This window comes from Narcine bancroftii, chromosome 5 (genome assembly GCF_036971445.1).
Source record: "Narcine bancroftii isolate sNarBan1 chromosome 5, sNarBan1.hap1, whole genome shotgun sequence".
Classification (NCBI taxonomy): domain Eukaryota; kingdom Metazoa; phylum Chordata; class Chondrichthyes; order Torpediniformes; family Narcinidae; genus Narcine; species Narcine bancroftii.
This window is the reverse complement of record NC_091473.1, coordinates 56,778,225-56,790,447: the sequence shown is the minus strand read 5'-3', so window position 1 is coordinate 56,790,447 and position 12,223 is coordinate 56,778,225. Positions and strand designations below refer to the sequence as shown.

General features: G+C 39.7%; 1 protein-coding gene across 8 annotated transcripts in view; it reads left to right on the top strand.

Annotated features, from left to right (window-relative positions):
- Window positions 1-12,223, top strand: part of LOC138763404 (acyl-CoA-binding domain-containing protein 6-like) — a 552,989-nt gene that overhangs the window by 172,219 nt on the left and 368,547 nt on the right. Inside the window, exon 1 of one of the 8 annotated variants that reach the window (XM_069937492.1) lies at window positions 10,771-10,877. The exons of the other annotated variants lie outside the window; for them this stretch is intronic. The gene's annotated coding sequence lies outside the window, so the exon portion shown is untranslated. Of the gene's footprint in view, window positions 1-10,770; window positions 10,878-12,223 lie in introns of those variants that run through there. 8 annotated transcript variants of the gene reach the window in all.

Genomic DNA, 12,223 nt, shown 5'->3' with positions numbered 1-12,223 from the left:
ACTTGAGTAATTTCTTTCATCCAGAATTTTAGTGCCATGGTGGGGGTGGGTGGAATCTGTCTCAGAAAAGTTTTAAGTTCAAAGAGGGCTCGTTTATGAATTACAACTACTTTCAGAATTGAATTAAGCATTCTTGCCTCAGTTAAAATACAACGTCCTTTTGGGAATGGAATTCCTTCCTATTATTGTTAGGGTTGCAGGATAACAGTAGAAAACCATTGCCTGACTTTATTAAGACGAGGATAGCTTTTTGGTTCTGTCATGTGCTTTTAATCCTTTTTCATTGCACACTTCCTGTCTGCTGTGCACTGCATTTGTGAACTCGATTCATTTCACAACCAAAGGATGAATCGAATTAAGTATTTCATTTTCCATTTTTTTAAATCTCTGATTTTAATTTATCACTATTCACTGATTAGTCATCAAAAGTTGAGCGCTGGGCACCAAAACTAAGGAGCTGATTATCAACTTCAGGAAAGGAAAGCCAGAGGTGTCTGATCCAGTGATCTTTGGGGAAACAGAGGTGGAGAGGGTGAACAAATGTAAGTTCTTGGGAGTCACTATCTTGGAGGATCTTTCCTGGACCCAACACACCAATGGGATCATGGCTGAATGACTGATTTCTACTTCTGTGTCTTATGGACAGATGCATCAAAATTCTTATTTGCTAAAGCTGAACAAGTACTTCATAAAAACACCAACTAAAAAGCAACTACAATAATATACTGACAATGCGGTTCTGTTACGGGACTCGCCTCGTTAGGTGAAATTATTGTAGGTCAGGGTCTACCTGTACTGGTAGCAATCTGACTCCTCCCTGCCAGGAGGCTGACGACCCTGCTGCTGCTGGCGGTAGGTTGACATCCCCACTCCTGTCAGTAGCCCGAGAGATGGCGTCGGGTAACTACGGTGTCACCTCATAACCTACGTTGTGATTTGGAACATATGTACAGATTGCCAACGCTTTCCCTCTTCAATCTTTCTCCCTCCCCACCAACGGCAATCTGCACATACATTCCGAAGTACCTTTATTCAAAACAGGATCTGATCATCGTAGCCTCGAAATATGTCAGAGCATTGTAAGTTGAGGTCTATCTGTGCTTACTCAAATTAAGGCTGCACTTCTCCACTGATAAGAGTAGGTTTTGGCCTGCCACCTGTCTGGTTTGTCTGTCGACTTGAAGTCAAATACAAGCAGCCTTGTCAAACACCACTCAAACTGCAAGAAATGTGCAGCAGGATAAGTTCAAGCTTTTGTCCTATTGAAACCTCTACTGTGTGTGGAGAGAACAAGTGCAAACACTGAGGTGAAGTTGCTCATGTTAGGAGGCTTTTACTGGTGCTGGCAGCAGCTGGAGCTGAAAGACCAAGGGTATCATGTGATATTAGAGCACATGGCATCATTTCATTTTAAACAGCAGAGAGAAACTGAACTGGTCAATCTCGGACATATTAGAAGTACAAATCCATTGCTCAGCTCAGTCTCCCTTAACTGTTTATATTTAGTTAAATATATCTGTCTCTATTTTGGGTTGTTTAACCTGTCGTCATAGTTTCCGTTTGGAGATTGACCTATTCAGATTCGACAAAATATAGCAGAGTGTACTCCCCCTGAAACTTAAAGCCTGGAGTCTGTGCTCACTTTATCAGTTTGACAATTGTATAAAAGTTTAATTCAAAAGTAGTAAAGCAAACACCGAGCTTTTGAAATGGTACTGGTTAAATTATTGTGATTCAAATTCCATCTTAACAGATGGATTTTAACAGGTGCAATGTGTCTTCCTCAAAGAACATAAGATGGTTTGTCTTGCAGTTTTACAGAAGAAATGAACTATTTTTGCTTTGTGTAATGATACATGAGCCATTAAGTTTACTGATCTGTTCTTTATCTTTTGGATCAATTTGCATCACTGGCAATGGAACTTAGTGCTATCTTAATTACTGCATTTAATTATCATCTCAAAACTTTCCTTTTAAGAAGGACATGATCTAAGAAGAGACTGAATTAAATAAACAGAAAGGGAAAGAATGTAGAACCAAAACATTTAAGCTAGTGGAATTGACCTTCAGTCTTGGAATCCAACACCCAGACACTACCATGTCACACACTTAAAGCAGGTGGCTGCGGCTAATTTCTGGCACATAAGCATCGCATTACAGAAGAGGTTAGATCAAGTCTATTTATGTGCTTTTCAGATGATGGACTAGGCTAGAGACTCCAAATCCAAATTGTATTGTCGCTGCTGTGCACAAGATGAATTTCAAGGATCTCATCCCTTAATGATAGAAGGGTTGAATGTTTGCAACAGGAGTACATTATTCAACATTCCTATAACAGAATATCCATAAGCAGAGGTTTAAGATTTCAAAGGGATTTGAGGAAGATTTTTTTTCATCCAACTCTTTCATTTAATAATTTAACCCATGGGAAAGAATTTGTGGAATTAAATAAATTACACAAATTATGTTCGTTGTAGATTAATTTTCCAAGGAATGGATGCACCAAATTTAGATTCAGCCCACAGAGTGGATTGAACATAGATCTGTAAGTTCAGTATCATTCGGTTTTAAAAATGGTTTAGGCTTAATGCAAGTTTATATGCATTGCAGGATAAATGTGATGGAATCGGCCATTATTTAAATAGGGTGGTGTGTCATTTATATTAAAAGATAGAAGTTTGATATGTGCTCTTTTTGTAAGATGTGATTCAAACTAAATTATGTTCTCTTCTTGGGAAGATAGAAAGAGACCTTCAGAAATGTAGAGACTTACCAATTACTTTTGTGGGAAGGGTTAACTGCGTCAGAATGAAAGAGATGCCAAGACTGCAATCGCCTATTCCATTACCTAAAAAAAATTTAAGCAACTAAACAACTAATATTAGACAGTTCCTATGGAATAATAAGGTATCATGAATTGCATTGGAAAAACTGACATAGGTCTATGGGCTGGGAGTACTTAGACTTCCAGATTTCAAAAAATATTACCTAGCTGCACAGGTTAGATTTTTCGCAGCTTTCTTCACTGAAGACAACCCTCGTCTTGGGTTCAAATGGGAATGTCCTCACTGGAAGAGGGGGAAGTAAAAGACTTTATCTATAAATGGAGTTTCAAATCGCTAAAGGAAAAGATGGATAACCCGATTCAAATACATATGATTAGAACATGGCAAGAAATTAATGAATGTATAGGGAAAAAAAGTAGGGATATCAATAAAAGCACTATTGTGTAAAAATGTGTTATTGCCTATGAACATGGGCAATAGAATATTAAATTTAGAACCATGCTGGATGGTGTTAAGGCAATTTGCATGCATCACTGGGATAAGTTTCAGAAATAGCACAAGCGGATGTCTAGTGATGAACTGGACATTGGTTAGACTGGGACTTAGAAAACTAAGAGAGGTATAGGTAGACAGTAAGAATCTTTTTTCCCCAGGATTAAAACATCACATATAACATGATTGTATTTAAAGTGAGAGGGTGGATGGAGATTAGAGGAGATGTGGAGGGATTTTTTTACACAAATGCCTGGAATGGGCTAAAAGGAGTAATGAAAGATGATTCTGTATTAGGGTTAAAAAGGCTTCCAGATAGACTCATGCACCTGCAGGATACACCTTATACATGTAGCAGAGTTTTAATTTAATTTGAGCATCATGTTTGGCAAAGACACATGGGCTGAAGGGCCTGTTCTGTGTGATTTTCTTTTTTTAATTTTATTTTGATGTTTTTAAGTCCATATTCAAAATTCATTATACAATATAGTAATATGATTCATAAATTTGAAATTATATTCATCTATATTCAAAATAATTGAACAATATCATCATGTAAACCATATTACATTGACTTTTGTGATAGTACAGATTGTACAGATGGTAGTGTAGCCAGCTCCCCACCATGACTACCAGCCCCCCCACATCTCCATCGAGCACACAAAACTCAAAACGGTCAACCAGTTTACCTATCTCGGCTGCACCATTTCATCAGATGCAAGGATCGACAACGAGATAGACAACAGACTCGCCAAGGCAAATAGCGCCTTTGGAAGACTACACAAAAGAGTCTGGAAAAATAACCAACTGAAAAACCTCACAAAGATAAGCGTATACAGAGCCGTTGTCATACCCACACTCCAAATCATGGGTCCTCTACCGGCATCACCTACGGCTCCTAGAACACTTCCACCAGCGTTGTCTCTGCTCCATCCTCAACATTCATTGGAGCGCTTTCATCCCTAACGTCGAAGTACTCGAGATGGCAGAGGTCGACAGCATCGAGTTCACGCTGCTGAAGATCCAGCTGCGCTGGGTGGGTCACGTCTCCAGAATGGAGGACCATCGCCTTCCCAAGATCGTGTTATATGGCGAGCTCTCCACTGGCCACCGTGACAGAGGTGCACCAAAGAAAAGGTACAAGGACTGCCTAAAGAAATCTCTTGGTGCCTGCCACATTGACCACCGCCAGTGGGCTGATACCGCCTCAAACCGTGCATCTTGGCGCCTCACAGTTTGGCGGGCAGCAACCTCCTTTGAAGAAGACCGCAGAGCCCACCTCACTGACAAAAGGCAAAGGAGGAAAAACCCAACACCCAACCCCAACCAACCAATTTTCCCCTGCAACCGCTGCAACCGTGTCTGCCTGTCCCGCATCGGACTTGTCAGCCACCAACGAGCCTGCAGCTGACGTGGACATTTATCCCCTCCATAAATCTTCGTCCGCGAAGCCAAGCCAAAGAAAGAAAGAGTGTAGGATGACTGTGATTGGCTGAGAGTGTAGCCACACCTACCGACAGGTCATAAAGGATTGCTCCTAGCCAGACCAGGTCATTCTGGACTGGTTGACCTACTTGTGATATGCTCCAGTCTTTTAGTTAATAAAAGCCTTGGTTTGGATCAACAAGTCTTTGGTTCTCTCGACACGCATTACAACTTTAAAACCCAAATCTATTCTACCCACCCCACCACTTTCCAACAAATCCCCCAGTCCTCATTCCTTTCAAAAGTCATTCCCTTTCTCTCAAAGATAGGGCTGACTACTAACAACATTATTATTATTATTAACAAGAATAGAAAAAAATATTAGGACTAGTATCAAAACAAAAGGGATCTTGTTCCCTTTTTACCAGATCTAAAAGTATTAGTGTGAATTTCAAAAATAACACAAAATTTGTGACATAATTTAAAATCTTTAGTTGTCATATTCTACACAAAAAAACCCCTCATTATTACTGTTATATTGTTTCACACCTTCTAACCCCTAACACCGCATTCCTTTCAGAAACCATTTTCACTTCTCTTGAACGTCGGGCCCAATATCAACAACACTTACTAAAAAAAAGTCTCAAAAAATATATATAAAGGAAGGAAAAAAAGTGAGAAATATTCCCTTTAGTGTAAATTCAAAATTACACGACCCCTCTCTATTTTGCGGGTTGCTTCCCGAACACCCAGATAAAACAATTTCAAAAAATTTTACACTTTTTTTTCCAAAGGATTAATATTAAACAAATACACAAGAAGAAATAGTATCATAATTCAGATTTAAAGAATCATGTTTACAGAAGTCCTCTCATTCTCTTTCAATTTCCTTTAAAGTTGGACATTTGTTCACAGAATTCTTTGCTGTTTCAATCTCAGTAAAGAAAATATTTTGTCCATTTGGCATCTATATAGCATTTTCAAATTGGCTGGTTGATACAGCACAAATTTGTAACTTTTTTCCCAAAGGGTTTTCTTCAGTGGATTAAATTCCTTTCCACACAATATTAGCGCAGCACTTATATCAGAACAAAAAAATATTTTTTTACCTTCAACTTCCAAGGTTTTCCTTTTCTCATTAACCTTTTTTGCTCAGCTCTTAAAAGTCTTTCACGATCACTAAATTTCATACATCTAATTAATATTGAGTGTGGTTTTGAATTCATTCCTGAACGTGGATAAAGAGATCTATATACTTTCTCAATTTCTGTCTTTGCTCCGACATTTTGTACTCCCAGGACATTTGGAAACCATTCTTGAAAGAAGCGGATGGGATTTACCCCCTCCACTCCCTCTTTGAGTCTCACTATTTTAACATTATTACATCTAGTAAAATTTTCTAAAGAATCCATCTTTTACAATATTTTTGCTTTTTCTGTAGCCCATTTGTTTTATTCTTGAAACCACTTTCTGTAGTTTCATCCATTTTTTTCTTCCACTTCTGTAACTCTTTCATTTAAAATCCCAATTTCTGATTCTAGCCGACTTTGAAAATATGATCCAGTTTCTTGTTAGTATTCCGATCTTTCGATAAAAGTACTTTCATTATACCTTCATTAGTATATTTCCCTTTAGTTTGTACTTTAACATTTTTAACTTGACTCACTGGTTTAACATTTGCCAGTTCATCCTCATCTTTTGTACTTTGATCAGTGTCTGAATCGCCAATTTGGGAGAGAGCTCCTTCTTGCTTCTTTCAATTCTCCTTCAATGTGCACATGCCCAGTCTCCTCTTCTTCCATAGCGTCTCTTGGTTTCAATGCTGAAGACGTCCCATCATTCCTCCTTGGCATGGGGTTGTCTGCACAAGAGACAGAACAAACCACAACCCCAGACCCCAGACTTCTTCCTGTAAGTAGGCCCTTTTCCATTGAAAAACTGTGCTTCTCATTGGGAGCTCAAAGTCACTGACACTTATTGATTCTTTTTCGACATCTTCATGATAAAGGTATATTCTTCCTTTTCTTCCTGTTTAAAATACTGTAAATTATTTTATTTTCACTTTATAAATACCCAGGAGCTTTGGGAGGCCACCTCCTTCCTCCACTAAATCAGGTGTCATCCCCTTTACTGTACAAAACCTCTTCCTCCTCGGAAGGTAAAGAAGTTACCCCTCTCATCTGCATTCCCTTAGAACTGAGCAGGATTGGAGGTCTAGAATTTCAATGCAAATTTCTTGAGTTTATTTGGCTTTCAACACCTTAGTGGGTTGAGCTCAGAGGTGTTTTTTTAAATATATGGCGTCTGTTCTTTCAGAAAAGGTGATGCTTCTGTTTTTGTTGCTTATTAAGCAGAGTTCTTCTATGATAACAGTGAGCCCACCAAATTTTTTCGCTAGACAAGTTAACCATATAACAGTTTATGGCATGGAAACAGGCCACCTTGGCCCTACAAGTCCACGCCAGTTTACTCAAACAACTCCGCTAGCTTCCCCCCCCCCACCTATTCTCTGCCCATAACCCTCCAACCCCCTCTTATCCATGTATATATCCAGCCTCCTCTTAAATGAAATAATTGACTCTGCCTCAACTATTTCCTCCTGAGGATTATTTCATTCAGCCACCACTCTCTGAGTGAAGAAGCACCCTCTAATGTTTCTCCTAAAATTTTGCCCCCTTACTCTCAACTTGTGTCCTCTTGTTTCAACCTCCCCTGCTCTCAGGGGGAAGAGTCTATTTGCATCTAGTTTATCTATTCCCTTCATAATTTTAAACACCTCTATCAAATTCCTTCTCAACCGTCTACATTCCAAGGAATAAAGTCCTAACCTCTTTCTCTGTACTCGAGGTATTCTAAGCCAGGCCACATCCTTGTAAATTTACATCAACAGTGATGAAGTGTTTTGAAAGGCTGGTGATGAAGCAGACCTTAGTGAGCATCTTTGATGGTGGAAGTCTGAAAGAAATTGAGATTGCTGTAGGAACTCAAACAATGTTGATAGAGATAGAAATGAATATAATCTTTCATTAATGCCTCTTAATGAGAAACTTGTAAAAGGGCAGTGTAAAATGATACACCAGAATAAACCTGCAGCGAAAATTTCAACAGCACATCGAGTTGGAGTGTTTAAAAATAACTGAATGCTGTTACATTCAGCTTATCGAGCAGAATTCACAAAGAGAGAAAATGAGTCAACTTTTCAGGTGTGTGTCAATTGATTTCTAATTTTTTCCAGCTTGAGGCCAAAATTTGCTTTGTATCATTGTTCTGAATGGTGGAAATTTTACAGAATATTTCTTGAATTTGACCTCCAAAGTATCCACTTCGGAATTCTATTCATTGGAAGAAGATACAGAAGAAGCATGAAGTCCAACACATAGGTTCAAGGACAGTATTTTTCCCCAGCATTTATCTTTAGCCTCCTCTTGTGTCCCAAACATAAATGACCCCAGGGACACATAAAGGCTAGTCTGAACTATTGAATGCCACTTTTTTTTTTCTTTTTGCATGAGGGGGATTGTGAATGTTTATGGTTTATTTCTCTTTTGTATTTATTATCTCTTTCTATATGGTGCTTGAATGTAGTAGCCTTTTTGTTGGAAAGTGTGTATGGCTGGAGCAAGTAAGAATTTCTGGCCTATGTATATTGCACTTGAGTGCATGACAATAACATGAATCATGATAATATTATACACCCCAATGACACAGATGCTATTTTCAGCTGGATTTGAATGATTTCAAGCACACTTAGATGTCATTTTTGATAGTTGATCTGTCGAGTTACAAAGCTGTGAAAATAGCGTGTTAGCTCTTTTCAGTGTTAAAACGCAGAACCAATCTCTGCAGATTATCATCTCCATTAGCAGGGCAGAGGAGGTGGGCATTTATGTGGGTGAGTGATGGAATTTGAGGCACAGGCAGCCAGTTTATCTGGGTTGAAATGTATTCTCTTGCTGCTTGCATCAATCCAGGACATAGTTCTGCCTTTGTAATACCAGCAAGCTTCAGTCCAAGTGTAGACTCAGTGCTGGCATCAACTAATGGTGAGAGTGGGGAAGAGGGTAGGCAGCTTTGACAAGAGGAGAGATCGTGTCAGTCATGTTCATCTGTGCCTGAAGCAGTCTAGATCATTTTGAAAGGTCTAAATGAACAGCACTTGCACAGAACTTGGCTATTAGGAATGCAATCTGAAGCCCCTTTCACACTTGTATCTTATCCCAGGAATTAACAGCCATTTGCCAGGGTAAGGGTCAGGTGTGAAACCAAATTAATCTGTGTGCCAGCGTGAAATGATGTCATTTCACGCCAGGGGTAGGCTGCCTCAACCCTTTTCGGCCAGTGTTCCATTTAGCCGTGTGAAATTGAGAATTGCATTCTAGGACAGAAATGACGCACGTTTTTTTGTGTGAGTGCAGAACATGAAGGAAAGAAAAGATTAAAATGAAGATATAAACTTTGCCATGGGAAAGTCACAACAAGAGGGAGAGAGAGAGGAAATAAATAGCCATCGAAGACAATTTATAAACAGCGTGGGAAAGTTGGCAGTGGTATAGCGCACAATTTATAAAGACAAAGGGAAAAAAGCAATGGAAGACCTGCCTCCCAGAATTCCGTGCAGCAGAGAAAGGGCTGCATGCACGGTTGCATGTGCGGAACACTCCTGGAGAGGTTTCCCTGTCACACGGAATTCTGGGAAGTCAGGTCTGCCATTGCTTTTTTCCCATGGTTTTTATGAATTGTGCACGATAGCATTACCAACTTTCCCATGCTGTTTGAAAATTATCCGCTATTGCTACTTATTGCTAACAGTTTCCCACGCTCCCTTGTAAAGATTTAAATAGGTCGGCACAACAACATCAGGGGCTCATACTGTGCTGTACAGTACAGTACAGTTTAATTATGTTATAATTAGGCATGATTACTTTTGTTTAAATATAAGATCATAATACATTGATTAGAATTTAGAGCATGTGCACCATCACTCAATGCATCATGATGTCACCGGTAGAAGGATGAACAGTCTTATCCCCGGGGATGGCTCGAGGTGAGTATAAAAGCGTGGAGTATCCCGTTTAAGAGTGGCCAAAGGTGAACAGCAAAAATGCCATTCCTAACTGGGACATGAGTGTAAAAAGGGCTTAAGGCTCTCTCTCAGCACAAGCAATGATTTGATAAAAGTTTTGCTGAATTATTGCAAATTGGGGAATGGAGGAGAGAAAAGATGACATGAAAATTGCATGTAACATTAGAAGTCAAAGGGTCGTATGTGGTGGAAATGTTTTCATGTGCACCTATCTCAATACAAGGAGTATTGTTGGAAAGGCAAATGAGCTTAGTGGGTGGATTGGGATGTGGAATTATGACATTGTGGCCATTAGTGAAACTTGGTTGCAGGACTGGCAGCTCAATGTTCGGGGCTTCCATTGCTTTCGAGGCAATTGAATGGGAGGGGGGTCTGAAAGGGGGAGGAGTGGCATTGCTTGTCAGGGAAAATATCACAGCTGTGCTCAGGCAGGACAGACCAGAGGGCATGTCTACTGAGGCTGCTTGGATGGAGCTGAGGAATGGGAGAAGAATGACCACACTCATGGAGTTGTATTATAGACCACCCAATAGTCAATGAGAATTGGATGAGCAAAGCTGTAGAGAGATAGCAGACAGCTGCAGGAAACATAAGGTTGCGATAGTAGGAGATTTTAACTTTTCACATATCAACTAGGACTCTCATATGGTACAAGGGTTGGATGGCTTGGAGAGTTACTAATATATTCAGGGAAGTTTTCTAGATCAATGTATTGAGGCACCAGCTGGAGAGGGTGCAAACTGGATCTCCTATTAGGGATGAGGAGGACTGGTGAAAAAGTATGTTGGGGAACATTTTGGTCCCAGTGATCATAATGCCACTAGTTTCAAATTAATTATGGAGAAGGATAGGTTTGGTCTTTGGTTGAGATTCTAAACTGGACAAAGGCCAATTATGAGGAAATGAGGAAGAATCTAGAATGCATGGATTGGGGTAAGTTGTTTTCTGGAAACGATGTTCCTTCAAAGGCAAAATTCTGAGAGTACAGTTTGTATGTTCCTGTCAGGATTAAAGGCAAAGTTAACACGAATAGGGAACCTTGCTTTTCAAAGGATATGGGAATCTGGTTCGGAAGAAGAGGTGTATAGCAGGTATGGGCAACACGGAGCAAATGAGGTACTTAAGGGGTATAAAAAATGCAAGAAAAACATCATGAAAGAAAGCAGGAAGGCTAAAAGAAGACATGAGGTTGCTTTGGCAGACAATGTGAAGGAAAATCCTAAGGGTTTCTACAGTTTTATAAAGATCAAAAGGATAGTAAGGGACAAAATTGATTCCCTTGAAGATCAGAGTGGTCGGCTATGTGTGGAGCCAGAAGAGATGGGGGAGATCTTATAAGGTTTTTTCTTTGCATCAATATTTACTCATGAAACTGGCATAGAGTCAAGGGAAGTAAGGAAAACAAGCAGTGAGGTAATGGAACTGATACAGATTAAAGAGGAGGAGGTGTTTGCTGTCTTAAAGCAAATAAGAGTAGATAAATAAAAGCATACAATGAATAAGAAATGCAGCAGGTAAAGCATTGTTCTTTCTATAGCAACAGTAAAAATACAGAACTGACTTTTTGAGCTTGAGCCCTTCATCAAGGGTGGATAAATCCCCAGGGACTGACAAGACATTTCATCAGACCTTGAGGGAGGCTAGTATAGAATTTGCAGGGGCCATGGCAGAAATAATTAAAATATCCTTAGCCAAGATTGAAGTGCTAGAGGATTGGAGGGTAGCTCATGTTGTTCTGTTGTTGAAAAAGGGCTCCTAAAATAACCATGGAAATTGTAGGCCTGTGAACCTGACGTCAGTAGCAGATAAATTATTGGAAGGTGTTCTAAGAGATCAGATATACAAGTATTTGAATAGCCAGGGACTGACGAAGGATACTCAACATGGCTCTCTGTGTAGTAAGTATTGTTTAACTAATCTGATAGAGATTTTTGAGGAGGTTACAAGGAAAGTTGATGAAGGAAAGTGTTTGGATGTTGTCCACATGGACTTTAGTGAGGCCCTTGACAAGGTCCCACATGGGAGGATAGTCAGGAAGGTTCATAAGCTCAGTATTCATGGTGAGGTCATAAACTGGATTTGACATTGGCTATACGGGAAAAGCCAGAGAGTGATGGTGGATGACTGTTTCTCAGACTAGAGGCCTGTGACTAGAGGTGTGCCTCAGGGATCGGTGTGGGGACTATTGATGTTTATCATCCATGTCAATGATCTCCATGATAATGTGGTAAATTGAATCAGCAACTTTGTAGATGGCACTAAGGTTGGAGGTGTTATGGATAGTGAGGAAGGTTTTCAAAGCTTGCAGAGGGATCTGGACCAGCTGGAAAAATGGGCTAAAAAAATGGCAGATGGAATTTAATACAGACAAGTGTGAGGTGTTGCATTTTGGAAGGACAAACCAAGAAAGGACATACATGGTAAATGGTAGGGCACT